Source organism: Cucurbita maxima, unplaced genomic scaffold (assembly GCF_002738345.1).
Source record: "Cucurbita maxima cultivar Rimu unplaced genomic scaffold, Cmax_1.0 Cma_Scf00037, whole genome shotgun sequence".
NCBI classification, from domain to species: Eukaryota; Viridiplantae; Streptophyta; class Magnoliopsida; order Cucurbitales; family Cucurbitaceae; genus Cucurbita; species Cucurbita maxima.
The window spans coordinates 1,648,619-1,661,948 of NW_019272053.1; positions in this window are offsets into that span (position 1 = coordinate 1,648,619).

Consider the following 13,330-nt stretch of genomic DNA (forward strand, 5'->3'; position numbering starts at 1 on the left):
TCTCCGCTCAGTACCTCTTAAGTTTCTTCATATCGCATCGGCAATAGAGAAATTTGTTGATTTAAAGGTGATGACTATGGAGGAAGTCATCGACCGTCTTAAAGCATACGAGGAATGAATTGGTGGCAATAAAGAGAATGCTGAGCATGTCTTATTGACTCAAGAAGAATGAAAAGAGAAAAAACGTAGCGACAATGGAGGCCATAGCCGAGGGCGAGGTTGCAGTGGTCGCTGGAGAGGGAGAGGTCATGGACGTGGAAACAACTCATTTCATCAAGAGAAGAAGGCTGACAAGAGCAAGGTAAGATGCTACAATTGTCAAGGCCTAGGCCACTATGCCTAAGAATAAGTTGGTTTTGTTTATTTTAAAATTATTGCCTCTCTTAGTTGTATGAGTGTTTTCTAACAATTGGTATCAGAGCCATGCCCTAAAAAACTTAACCCTCAAATATCGAACAAAGAATTGTGAGCCTCGAAGGTGTAGTCAAAAGTGACTAAAGTGTCAAACAAAGGGTGTACTTTGTTCCAGGGCTCTAGAGGAAGAAGTCGAGCCTCGATTACGGGGAGGCTATTCAAGAACTCCATAAGCCTCAGAGGAGGCTGATAGTGTACTTTGTTCGAGGGGAGGATTGTTGAGGATTTATTGGGAGTGAGTGTCCCACATTGGTTAAGTTAGTGGAAGATCATGGGTTTATAAATAAGAAATATTATCTCCATTGGTTTGAGGCCTTTTAGGGAAGCCCAAAGCAAAGCCATGAGAGCTTATGCTCAAAGTGGACAATATCATACCATTGTGGAGAGTCGTGTTCATCTAACAACTGGTATCTGAGCCAGGGCGAGGTCGTAGTGGTCGCTGGAGAGGGAGAGGTCATGGACGTGAAAACAACTCATTTCATCGAGAGAAGAAGGCTGACAAGAGCAAGGTAAGATGCCTACAATTGTCAATGCCTAGGCCTCAGAATGTCGGAAGGTGAAGTGTAATAATTGTCAAAAGATTGGTCATTATGCATCCGACTATAGATTGAAGAAATGGGTGGATCAGGGGCACTTGGTTGAGAAGCAAAGTGATGAGGATGAGCCAGCCTTACTTACAGCTCAAGTTTATGAAGTCTGAACTCTCGGTTCACCAGAGTTGACGGAGATGGCTCTTTATGAAGAGAAGGCTATCCCGGAAGAAATTGAGAAGAAAAGCAACACTTGGTTCCTAGAGACGGGAGCCAGCAATCATATGACTGGTTATCGAAGTTGGTTCTCGAAATTGAACGAGTCAGTGACTGGCAAGGTGAAGTTTGGAGATGGATCACTTGTTGAGATAAAAGGACGTGGAGATGTGAAGGCTGCGTCTGTGAAAAAACAGACTCAGATATGGATTTCTTGTAGTCTCTAGCCCGCTGGTCTCGTCCTCGGTTGGCCCGCATTATCTATACTTGGAAAGAAAAGTTAAAATAATCTTGATTAGTAAGTAATTTACTCAATAAGTAGCTAACTTATCATTCACAAGTTTTGATATGAATTCAACTGCTGACCCTTTACATGTACCCGAAGGACCGATTACAAGAAGCAAGGTTAAGAAGATTCAATAGGCCTATACATTGCATCTTCAAAGGCTAGCTGGTGTACAAGTTGAAACAAAGACTTTTGAGCCCAAAAATCTTTATAGCATTAGCATATCAAATCAATAAGATATTGGAGTGGCTGACATTGAAAAGTGACTAAAAGACTTGCTTTTGGTAGTTGAACTACCAATTAAGACAATTAATGAATGCCTTCTTTTCTTCCATTTGTATTTTATAACATTTATTAGTAGTTTGTAGTTGGTGGTTGAACTTTATTATGTTAGGGTTATCTTTTTTGGCCTAAGCATGTAATATTAATGTTTGGGAATCAATTATTGAATACAAACAAAACCCTTGTGTTTTCTTGATACCTTTTTAGTGTTATTCTTTTTTTCAAACCTTGCTTAAGGTTTGATGTTTAAACGGATTCATTGAATTAGTTCTGTCTATATATGTACTGTGTAACAAGCGAAATAATATGAGTAAGTTGGTTTTGTTTATTTTAAAATTATTGTCTCTCTTAGTTGCATGAGTGTTTTCTAACAATTGGTATCAGAGCATGGTTACATGCCAAAGATCATGCCGAGAAATAATAACAACACTGGAGAGAGAGGAGAGTCGTCGAAGTCTGCAACAAAGGAAGGTCTGGTGTCACTCCAATACCCGACATTATCGAGAACCAACTACTCAGCATGGGCTATGAAGATGAAGGTCTATTTGCGTGCTCAAGGGGTGTGGGACGCAATCGAATCAACTGAGTCTCTGGATAGTCTTGATGAAAGGAAGGATCAAATGACCTTAGCAGCTGTCTATCAAGCAATCCTTGAGGAGATGTTGTTTTTGTTAGTAGAGAAAGAGACAACAAAAGAAGCATGGCAGACGTTAAAAACTATTCATGTCGGTGCTGAAGTGTAAAGGAGGCAAAGATCCAAACTCTAAAAATTGAGTTTGAAATTATGAATATAAAAGTGTCCGAGACTATTGATGATTATGCAGCAAGGTTGACAGAAGTTGTTAATAAAATATGTACTTTTGGAGACAAGTTTGAAGAAGCATACTTGGTGAAAAAATTTCTCCGCTCAGAACCTCTTAAGTTTCTTCATATCGCATCGACAATAGAGAAATTTGTAGATTTAAAGGTGATGACCATGGAGGAAGTCATCTGTCGTCTTAAAGCATACGGGGAACGAATTGGTGGCAATGTCTTATTGACTCAAGGAGAATGGAAAGAGAAAAAACGTAACGACAATGGAGGCCAAGCCGAGGGTGAGGTCGTAGTGGTCGCTAGAGACGGAGAGGTCATGGACGTGGAAACAACTCATTTCATCAAGAGAAGAAGGCTGACAAGAGCAAGGTAAGATGATACAATTGTCAAGGCCTAGGCCACTATGCCTCAGAATAAGTTGGTTTTGTTTATTTTAAAATTATTGCCTCTCTTAGTTGGATGAGTGTTTTCTAACAATTGGTATCAGAGTCATGCCCTAAAAAACTTAACCCTCAAATATCGAACAAAGAATTGTGAGCCTCGAACGTCTAGTCAAAAGTGACTAAAGTGTCGAACAAAGGGTGTACTTTGTTCGAGTGCTCTAGAGGAAGGAGTCGAGCCTCGATTACGGGAAGGCTATTCGAGAACTCCATAAGACTCAAAGGAGGCTGATAGTGTACTTTGTTCGAGGGGAGGATTGTTGAGAATTTATTGGGAGTGAGTGTCCCACATTGGTTAATTTAGTGGAAGATCATGGGTTTATAAATGAGAAATATTATCTCCATTGGTTTGAGGCCTTTTGGGGAAGCCTAAAGCAAAGCCATGAGATCTTATGCTCAAAGTGGACAATATCATACTATTGTGGAGAGTCGTGTTCGTCTAACAATTGGTATCAGAGCCAGTGCGAGGTCGCAGTGGTCGCTGGAGAGGGAGAGGTCATGGACGTGGAAACAACACATTTCATCAAGAGAAGACGGCTGACAAGAGCAAAGTAGGGAGAGGTCATGGACGTGGAAACAACTCATTTCATCAAGAGAAGAAGGCTGACAAGAGCAAAGTAAGATGCTACAATTGTCAAGGCCTAGGCCACTATGCCTCAGAATGTCGGAAGGTGAAGTGTTATAATTGTCAAAAAATTGGTCATTATGCATCCGACTACAGATTGAAGAAATGGGTGGATCAGGGGCACTTGGTTGAGACGCAAAGTGATGAGGATGAGCCAGCCTAAGCACAAGTTTGTGAAGTCTGAACTCTCGGTTCACCAGAGTTGACGGAGATGGCTCTTTATGAAGCGAAGGTTGTCACGGAAGAAATTGAGAAGAAAAACAACACTTGGTTCCTAGAGACGGGAGCCAGCAATCATATGACTGGTTGTCAAAGTTGGTTCTCAGAATTGAACGAGTCAGTGACCAGCACGGTGAAGTTCGGAGATGGATCACTTGTAGAGATAAAAGGATGTGGAGATGTGAAGGCTGCATCTGTGAAAAAAACAGAGAAGATGATCGATGAGGAGAAAATCGATGGCTCTGTGAAGATTGAATTGGAGAAAAAAATAGAGAAGAGAAGAAGAGTGATGGCGAGAAAATTGTTGGCACTGTGAAGTTTGAATCCGAGGAGAGAAGCGATGGCATTGTGGCAGAGGTCCATAATGTGGCAACAGAGGTAGCGAAAGCAAAGGAGATAAAAGAGAAGGGCTGTGACAGCGAGAAGAAGGAGAAGGAGGATGGAAACAATGGAGGTACTATTGAAAAACAGGTCGCCGAAGAAACGAAAGCAGAGAAGGAGAAGGAGGCCATTGTTTCCGGCAATGCAATTGAAGTAGCACAGGGAACTAAACCTGTTGAGAAAAAGCCGTTGGCCAGACAAGTAGAACAGGTAATTAAAATTATCGATGAAAAGCAGTTGCCCATTGAAACGAAGACAGAGAAGAAGGAAGGCAGCGATAATGGCGGCAGCGGCAGAGCATTGAACAAGTAATCAAACTGGTGAAAGAAACTATTGATATTGGATGTCATTATGTGAAGGCAAAGCAAGTAGAAATAAACAATTGCATGGGAATCCAATTACTTGGACTTCAAAGAAACAAAAGATGGTGGCACTTTTATCCTGTGAAGTGGAGTATATTGCGGCGACGTCAGCTGCTTGTCAAAGAATATGATTAGGACGTTTACTGAGAGAATTTGTTTGAAGAATGTAAGAATGTGAAGATCGAAATACAAGATTGAGGGGATGATTTGTTAGTTTATTTAATCTTGTATCAACCGTAATTCATTTGTATTTACTATTTGTATTTCAAATTATGTTAGTTAAGGAAAGTTTAGCAGTTAAGGGAAGTTATTGGTTGTTATTAATGTGTGGCTATTCTGTCTATATATGTACTGGGTAACAAGCGGAATAATATGATGATAAGAAAAGGAACCACTACAAGGAGAGTAAGATTCGGATTAACTTGTTGATCGAATATCTCAAGGCAAGAACATTGTTTGAGATTCGAATCACTCCACAAGCAAGATCGATCATGTCTAGCTTGAATGATTCTTGTTGATCAAATATCTCAAGGCAAGAACACTTGCTTGAGATTCGAATCACTTCACAAGCAAGATTGATCATGTCGAGATTGAATGATTCTACATGCAACCTAAACTACATAGAATTGCAAAGAAACTTAGTCATTGGCTAAAGAAGAGCACAAATGCTTCTTTTTACTATATTTTTCAAGTCTCTTACACATACAACATACATGACTTTATATAGCTCAAAATGAAACTATTAAAGGCATTCCAAGAGTTGTAGCATTCATACTTAATGACCATAATTAACCATTATGTAATTGTAACCTATAGTAAATAAAGTCTTAAAATACATAAATGAAATACAATAACTCTAAATTGTAACCCACCCAAAATTTATAACAATCAAACTTCATTCTTCTTCAATGTGGCATGAATTGAAACATCTTTTGATAATTTTGACAACCTTTTCTTCACATCTTCATTGAAGTATATTGTATGATTGATGTCTTTTGGTTCATATCATTCTCCACTTCCTCAAGAGGATTCGTCCTCGAATCTATTTGTGAAACTTTGCTACAAAAAATAAGTTATGGAAATACGAAGGGCCTCCCAACACTCTCTCACGTGTATACACTCAAGGAATTTTAGGCCACTCTGTTTGCACTCATTTACACAAATGAATCTCTCATCCTCACCTCTCAAATTTTCTAGTAGAGCTCAGATTTGATTTTTTTATTTTGGGTCGATTAAAAACTAAAAAGATAAAAATAAATTGAAAAGAAATCCAAAGGAAACATATATCCGATTTTGAGCCTTAAGCTCTGATATCAAATGATATGAAAAGGAACCACTACAAGGGGAGTAAGATTCGAATTACCTTGTTGATCGAATATCTCAAGGCAAGAACATTGTTTGAGATTCGAATCACTTCACAAGCAAGATCGATCATGTCTAGCTTGAATGATTCTACATGCAACCTAAACTACATAGAATTGCAAAGAAACTTAGCCATTAGCTAAAGAAGAGCACAAATGCTTCTTTTTACTATATTTTTCAAGTCTGTTACAAATACAACATACATGACTTTATATAGCCTTGAAATGAAACTATTAAAGACATTCCAAGAGTTGTAACATTCATACTTAATGACCATAATTAACCATTATGTAATTGTAACCTATAGTAAATAAAGTCTTAAAATACATAAATGAAATACAATAACTCTAAATTGTAACCCACCCAAAATTTATAACAATCAAACTTCATTCTTCTTCAATGTTGCGTGAATTGAAACATCTTTTGATAATTTTGACAACTTTTTCTTCACATCTTCATTGAAGTATATTGTATGATTGATGTTTTTTTGGTTCATATAAAAAAAATTTAGGATGTATGTATGGCCAAAGAGCTCAAATATTGAACCTTGGAATGCATTTAGTAGTTTCATTTTGAGGCTATATAAAGCCATGTATGTTACAGTTGTAGGGCGACTTAGAAAATATAGTAAAAGAAGCATTTGTGCTCTTTCTTAGCCAATGGCTAAGTTTCCTTGCAATTCTATGTAGTTTAGATTGCATGTAGAATCATTCAAGCTCGACATGATCAACCTTGCTTGTGGAGTGATTCGAATCTCAATCAAGTGTTCTTGCTTTGAGATATTTGATCAACAAGAATCATTCAAGCCTAGACATAATCGATCTTGCTTGTGGAGTGATTCGAATCTCAAACAATGTTTTTGTCTTGAGATATTCGATCAACAAGATAATCCGAATCTTAGTCCCTTTGTAGTGATTCCTTATCATATCAGTATCTACGGAAGCAAATACGATTGCCTCGATAAGATATTCCTTTCATTCCTCGCCTCTATGGTGTTTACTTGGTTCTTTTCGAGTTCTAGTTGATGGTGATTTCTCAATTCCATCTCTACTACGGAACCGACCATGAGCGTTTTTCTCATCTAGCTCCTCGCGAATGAAGGATTCACAAAAATGTACATGTATTTACTCTGAATAATAGATTGAATCATGGGATTCTTTGAGATTGAATTTCATTAATCTAATTGAAATGCGGGGGAATATTTCCTCTTTTTATATATGTTTTGGTTCTCGGGTTAGTTAGCCCAAGACCCGACTTCTCATAATAAATGGATTGGTGATAATATAAAGAACTACTACAAGGGGAGTAAGATTCAGATTACCTTGTTGATCGAAATCTCAAGGCAAGAACACTTTCTTGAGATTCGAATCACTTCACAAGCAAGATTGATCATGTCGAGCTTGAATGATTCTACATGCAACCTAAACTACATAGAATGGCAAAGAAACTTAGTCATTGGCTAAAGAAAAGCACAAATGTTCTTTTACTATATTTTCCAAGTCTACTTCCAATGGCAACATACCTAGCTTTATATAGCCTCAAAATGAAACTATTAAAGGCATTTCAAGAGTCGTAACTGTAGCGACCCTAATATTTTACGTATTTAATCTGAGGTCATTACTATACCTTGGAATGCGGAATATACATTAAATGGGCCATATTCATAAATGCGACTCACTCTCACCTTTTATTACCTCGTGAAAGAGAAAACGTTTACAAGGAAAAGAACATAACATTATTGAAATTAAAGGAAAAACAACAAATCTAAAATGAATATTTTATTCTACCCTATGATTTATAATGCAAATATATTTCAACCTATATTAACCTATACTGATAAATAAGGAACCACTACAAGGGGAGTAAGATTCGGATTACCTTGTTGATCGAAAATTTCAAGGCAAGAACATTGTTTGAGATTCAAATCACTCCACAAGCAAGATCGATCATGTCTAGCTTGAATGATTCTTGTTGATCAAATATCTCAAGGCAAGAATACTTGCTTGAGATTCGAATCACTCCACAAGCAAGATTGATCATGTCGAGCTTGAATGATTCTACATAAGAAGAAGACAAAGGCTTCTTTTACTATATTTTTCCAAGTCTCTTACCAATACAACATACATGGCTTTATATAGCCTCAAAATGAAACTAAAGGCATTCCAAGAGTGGTAACATTCATACTTAATGATCATAATTAACCATTATGTAATTGTAAAATAAAAAGTTCTAAAAATTCTAAATTACTCTAAATTGTAACCCACCCAAAATTTATAACAATCAAACTTCATTCTTCTTCAATATGGCATGAATTGAAACATCTTTTAATAATTTTGACAACCTTTTCTTCACATCTTCATTGAAGTATATTGTATGATTGATGTTTTTTGGTTCATATCATTCTCCACTTCTTCAAGAGGATTCATCCTCGAATCTATTTGTGAAACTTTGCTGCAAAAAATAAGTTATGGAAATACGATGGACCTCACAACACTCTCTCACGAGTATACACTCAAGGAATTTTGGGCCACTCTTTTTACACTCAGTTACACAAATGAAACTCTCATTCTCACCTCTCAAAATTTGAAATACGATGTAGAGTTTTAATTAACTTTTTAACAAATTTATTTTCACTAAATACATTACATACCGTTCTTGACTATGGTCAAAACTTCAAATTTTGATTCAAATCGCATTTAAGAATAATCTATTAAAAATTTAAAACCTAATTCTAAGAAAATCTCTAGGATCTAAAGAAAAATTAAAACAAAAAATCTAAAATCCTTACCTTCTCGATCTTCCTCGTTCTTTGACAGTTGGGACGATCCAAGAGTCCAAACATATTCTCCCCAATAGTCTTGAGGTCTCATGGGGGGAACCATGGTCCCAAAATGCCTTCTCATGGCTACATTATTATAGTACCAACGGCAATTTCTCCTTTTCTTCCCTTTTTTCTTTTATTTCTTTTTCTTTTCTTTCCTCTCGAAAGAAATGACAAAAATATCTCACCGACTTCGACTATTTTCTAAATTTTTTAATATTTTCTTTTATATTTTTATAGATTCAGTGATTTTTCTTAAGCTTTTTTCTCATATAGATAAGATATCCAATTAGATTTAGATAATTTTCATTAAGAATGATTTTTTTATGGTTATGGAAATGAATGAATACGAATGGATTAGTAATGATTAGTTATGTATCAATTTTTATTTATTTAGATAAGGTATCAATTTTTGGATTGTTTTCTTATATCATTAGCGAAACCTAATTTTCAATTTTAATCCAAGAGTCATTTATGAATTCACATACAATAGTTAAAGTTAACCGTTCACATTTTCTAACGCTTTCAATAAAATTTAAGAAGTTCGAGCTTAAAAGAAAAAATTGAAAATTTAATCCTAGTTACGACTTAAGGGGAAAATCGAAAAATTTTATTCTAATCGGGGCTTAAGGGAAAATTCAAAATTTTAATCCTATTTAATCACTGGTGAGGGCTCGGGTGCACAAGATTTTATGGAAATGCTCCATTTATCCAAATCCTTATCCGGTCCCAAAATATTTTATGGAAGAGATGAATATGGAAGCAAGAAATTAAAAGCGTGCTAGAACTTTTTCCCTATTTCCTTAATATAAATTTCCAAATGAAATGCTTATTTCTAATACTTTTTCCATATTTGATTATTTCCTTAATATAAATGGTTGTTTGTTACAAGTTTTGATTTGATTTGGTTATTTGGGTTTGATTGGTTATTTTGATTAGATTTAGTCATACTAGATTTAGTATATCAAAGATTTGATTATGTAATGCTATGATGGCTAATACCTAATTTTATTCTTCAAAATAGGAGGAGAGATTTATCCCTCCATTCCTAACTAGTGGTATCGGGATTTGGGGAGTTTTGTGTGTCACATTGTATTTCTTGAGTTACATAATGGTGAGAGTCTTTGTAGTGTGATAGTGAGGTATTCACTTGTAACACTTTGTTTATTAGTGATTGGTTGCTACCTGTGGATGTAGGGGAACTTCTTCTCTCCGAACCACGTAAATATCTTGGTGTCTCTTTGTATAATTTCGTTCATTGGTGTTGTGAGCACATTTGTTCCGCTTTCGGCGCACAACAACTGATATCAGAGCAAAATTGTGGTATTTGGGGTTGATATGAACCAAAAGACATCAATCATACAATATTGAATATGTGAAGAAAAGGTTGTCAAAATTTTCAATGAAGATGTGAAGAAAAGGTTGTCAAAATTATCAAAAGATGTTTCATTTCATGCCACATTAAAGAAGAATGAAGTTTGATTTTGGGTGGGTTACAATTTAGAGTTATTGTATTTCATTAATGTATTTTAAGACTTTTAATTTACTTTAGTCACAATTACATAATGATTAATTATGGTCATTAAGTATGAAATGTTACCACTCTAGAATGACTGTAGTAGTTTTTTGAGACTATATAAAGACATGTATGTTGTATTTGTAAGGGGACTTGAAAAATATAGTAAAAGAAGCATTTTGTGCTCATCTTCTTTAGCCAATGACTAAGTTTCTTTGCAATTCTATGTAGTTTAGGTTGCGCCTAGAATCATCCAAATTGTGGCTTGATATGACTATGAAGTATTTACGTTATTACTTGTTTATGATATGATACATTGTGATGCAATATGTCAGGGTATGATGTGTATATGATGAAATGTTATGTTAAAAGTATAGAACGTTATGTTAGGTCTCTTAAATTGTGTGTATACAACATGATATGAATGACATGAAATTACGATAAATGATATGAAATATATCCCGGTTAGAATTATGTATGATTTGAGAACGGAAGAATGAGAAACGATATGATATGAATGATGAACAATATCTGAAACGATATGAAAAATGATATGATATGTACTTAATGCTAGCGGGGTTGTATTAAAGGATAATGAAATTGTAGAAGTAGTGGGGACCTCATGCGTTATGTGTGTTTATGCATCTGGGGGGAAACCCCTATCCCATCACGAGGGTACGGACGCGTACATCCAATGGCAGGACAAAGATCGTTATGCTTTGCATAGCGCTGTCGTTACAGTCACTAGTTCTAACAGGTCCCGGCATACGGGGCTCCCAGAGTATGCTCACTAGATAAGGAAAGTGGCTCAGCGGTGTGCGAACTAGCTGGTGAGCCCATACTCGCACATATGGGCTGTGTGTAGAGTATATGGTATACGTCCACGATTACTCGTTAGGACAGCACCGTAGGGAAAACAAAATGAAACGAAAGTTAGGTCCCATTATTTCATTGCATGTGATTGTTGCATTTAACCCCAATAGTGGGGTCACTTACTGAGTATTTCTTTAAATACTCATGTGCTACTACATTTTTCAGGTGAAGGAAAAACATTCCTGGGTTGACGACGGCATCGCAACTCGAGATCATGACACATGCATAGGATAGTAGTATTTATTTTATTAGACTTAGGCTAGAATAGGATGTTTTAAACTTAAACGCTTATTTATTTTATTTCGGGTCTTTTGTTGTGTCGTTTTAAAGATGTTTTCGAAACACGTAAGTCCATGGTTGTGTTTTAAGTTAAAGGTTATGTTTTACGGAATTTAAATGAAGTCTTTCGCATTCAATGTTTATGGTACGTATGTAGTAGCGACCTTAAATTAAGTAGAAAATTTTGGGTCGAATTGTCATAATTAACCATTATGTAATTGTAACCTAATGTAAATAAAAAGTCTTAAAATACATTAATGAAATATAATAACTCTAAATTGTAATCCACCCAAAATTTATAACATGAAACTTTATTCTTCTTCAATGTGACATGAATTGAAATATTTTTTGATAATTTCAACATCTTCATTGAAGTATATTGTATGATTGATGTCTCTTGGTTCATATCACCTCACCATAACTTTTCAAAATATTGACCGGAATTTAGTTTTTTAGTCTATTTTTTGAAAGCACACCATTAGAGTTGTTGAGCCATGTTTTTGCATGGTTAGATTTTTAATTCAATGCTACAAGTTTCTTTTGAATTTTTGCTTTATTACTATTTTTCTTACACATAAAAAAGTCGAGCATAAGAAGTAAGGTTTTAGGAATGACTTAAAATCACGTTAAAGTTTTTCAATTGTAACATGCCAAAAAATATCTTAAAAATGACCCGACGAATAAAATATCGTAAAAATATCGGTTTCTAAAAATGTTGTTTCGCGCTATTAGGTACTTAATTCAATACTATGTTTTTTCTATTTAGTTTTTGCTTTTGTCAATTTGTTGTGTATAGAAAGAGTCTAGCACAAGAAAGTGGAATTTAGGAATTGCTTAATATTAGGTCCAACTGTCGACAACTGTAGCTTGACGAAAAATGTCGCAAAGATGGTGGTATGAATCCAACAACTGATCACTTCCATGTACCCGAACGAGCAACTACAAGAAACAATACAAATAAGATTTAAGTATCAAATCAAGAAAATAATGGGGAGTGGGTGACATTGAAAAGTGATTAGAAGACTTGTCATTGGTAGTTGAACTTTCAATTAAGACAATTTCTGAATGCCTTAGCTCCTCGAATTTGTATTTAATAGCATTTATTAATAGTTTGTATGATTGTTTTACTTTCTTCCATTTGTATTTAATAGCATGTGTAGTTGTTGGTTGAACTTTATTATGTTAGGGTTATCTTAGGCATGTAATATTCATGTTTGGGAAATGAATGGTTGAATACAAACAAAACCTTTGTGTTTTCTTAATACCTTTTTGGTGTTATTCTTTTTCAAACCTTGTTTTAGGTTTAATGTTTAAACCGGTTCATTGAATTAGTTTTGATCAAACTAATTCTGAAGTGAATTGTCTTGGTATCTAAAAGTGACCATCATAGATTCCAAGTTTGATTTAAGAGTCATTCATCTTCTAACTAGCTCTTGGTTGGAATCAATCCGTTAAGTTAGCTTTCTCTGTGAACGTTTTGCAAGGATTTTAGAAGAACCTCTAGCTTTGCAAAAACTTAGAATTGTTGGCGCTTATCATTTGGTATCAGAGCATTTGGTCAACGTTCTTTGGCCGCTCTAGAGGTGAAATATCTTTACTGTTATTTTATTTATTTTTTATTATTATTTTTTTTTTTTTTGTCTCTCTCAGATTATCGAGAAAAAAAAAAAGAAAAGAAAAGAAAAGAAGAATCAGTAGAAAAAAAAAAGAAAAAAATTGTAGTAAAAAAAAAAAAATCAGTTCTAAGAAAAAAATATATATTCCGTTCTTATCATTTATTTGAGTTTGTTCAAAATTTTCAAGCTCTTGATCCTTGAGATACTAGTCTTAACTTGTTAGAGTTGATCGTTGAATTGGTTATAATCAAGCTTAAAGCAAGATTGCACAAAAAAAAAAAAAAAAAAAAAAAAA